General features: G+C 39.3%; 1 non-coding gene across 1 annotated transcript; it reads left to right on the top strand.

Annotated features, from left to right (window-relative positions):
- The first annotated feature begins 1,503 nt into the window (after window positions 1–1,503).
- On the top strand, window positions 1,504–1,610 carry LOC115896584. Its single transcript, XR_004056504.1, has one exon. It is a non-coding gene; the product is annotated as a U6 spliceosomal RNA (small nuclear RNA).
- The last annotated feature ends 392 nt before the right edge of the window (window positions 1,611–2,002 follow it).

Raw genomic sequence — 2,002 nt, 5'->3', positions numbered from 1 at the left:
GGGACAAAATAGTTAGAGGGCTGAAGTTGTGCATTTCCCTTCCCCTTTGTGAAAGGTTGAAGGGAGCTAGAGTTGGGCATTTTCTTTTTCCCAGGTAGTTTAGGCTCTGATAAAATTCCTGCAGTTTAGTCTCTGGTAAATTTTTTTTTCCAGAGGGCAGGTCTTGTTAAGAAGAGCAGAACACACTTGTGTATTTTTAAATGGTTACTCCCCACTCTATCCCCTGTCCACATAGGAGGGGATTTTTCTTTCATTTTTACTGTGAGAACCTGATAGAACTCCTGGAGGTAAAACTAACAAGCGTGTCCCCTTCCCCGTGACTGAGTCCCCTGGAGTTTTTAAATCTCAAACTTGTCCACACTTAATTTCCAGCAATTCATCAATTACAGGGTAGGTTTATCTACACTGGCATTGGTTGTCATGGAAGTTTCTGCTCTAAGTTGTCATTCTCCGTATCTGCCTGTTTGACTTTTCAATTCTGGGAGCAAAAGTTTGTCCTGTGACCTCACCTTTCTTATGAAGTTAAAAGGAGTTATTGACTCTCCAATTTGTGTGTGTGTGTGTGTGTGTGTGTGTGTGTGTGTGTCTGTTTAAAGACAGGGTCTTACTATGTTGCTCAGACTGGCCTTGAACCCCCGGGCTCAAGTGATTCCCCTGCCTCAGCTTCCCAAGTAGCTGGACCCATAGCCACACACCACTGTGCCCAGCTCTGTTTATCTTTTTGCTTGGTGATACGGTGTGGTGGGGACTTCTAAGATCCTTACATGTAAGACCAGAAACCTGAAGTCCTGGTTCTAGCTTAATGATATTGTTATCTACCACTTGCAGAATGCGAAGGACATTTTCTAATTCCAAGCCATTTTCAAACGCCAACCCTCTAACTATAATGAAAAACGTAATGTCCTAAAGTTTAATTTCCAAAATAGCTCAACTACACATTTAAAATGATGTACAAAATTTTAATCTGAAAGTAAATAGATACGAATGGTCACACATCATTCATCTCTCTCTCTCTCCTCTCTCTCTCTCTCTCTCTCTCTCTCTCTCTCTCTTGTGTGTGTGTGTATTTGGGAAAAAGAGTTTTGAGAAATCTAAGTGAATACCTTTTATACAAAATTTTAGTAACAAATATAACCTCAGCTCAACTTGAGTCTGGCAAAGCAGAGAATATAGCAAATGAAAGAATAGCCCATTATGAAGTAATTGTGGGTAGTCTTTATGAAATCCACACTTTCACCCTAATTCATTTATTCATTTTCGTTTCTGTAACCTTGTGGTCCTGCCAGGAAGCTTTATGATAAATTAAATCTTCTCAGACTTTCCTGACTCAGGGAATCTCATTCTTGCTTTCATTCTCATTCTAGAAAGAGATAGAGAATTAACCAATGAATTATTAATTTTACTAATAACATAAAATTAATACAACTCACTCCTCTTATGCTAAAAAGAAGCTGCCATCTAATTAAAAGAGGAATTGCACTATCATTTAAAAGAAATGGAGGTGTGCTCACTTTGGCAGCACATATACTAAAATTGGAACGATACAGAGAAGATTAGCATGGCCCCGGCGCAAGGATGACATGCAAATTCGTGAAGCGTTCCATATTTTTTGAACTTCCATTCACAATTCCTTCAAAGAGAATAAAATACCTAGGAATCCAACTTACAAGGGATGTAAAGGACCTCTTCAAGGAGAACTACAAACCACTGCTCAGTGAAATCAAAGAGGACACAAACAAATGGAAGAACATACCATGCTCATGGATAGGAAGAATCAATATCGTGAAAATGGCCATACTGCCCAAGGTTATTTATAGATTCAATGCCATCCCCATCAAGCTACCAATGAGTTTCTTCACAGAATTGGAAAAAACTGCTTTAAAGTTCATATGGAACCAAAAAAGAGCCCGCATTGCCAAGACAATCCTAAGTCAAAAGGACAAAGCTGGAGGCGTCACGCTACCTGACTTCAAACTCTACTACAAGGCTACAGTAACCAAAA

This window comes from Rhinopithecus roxellana, chromosome 3 (assembly GCF_007565055.1).
Source record: "Rhinopithecus roxellana isolate Shanxi Qingling chromosome 3, ASM756505v1, whole genome shotgun sequence".
NCBI lineage: Eukaryota > Metazoa > Chordata > Mammalia > Primates > Cercopithecidae > Rhinopithecus > Rhinopithecus roxellana.
This window is presented reverse-complemented; position numbering and strand designations above follow the sequence as displayed.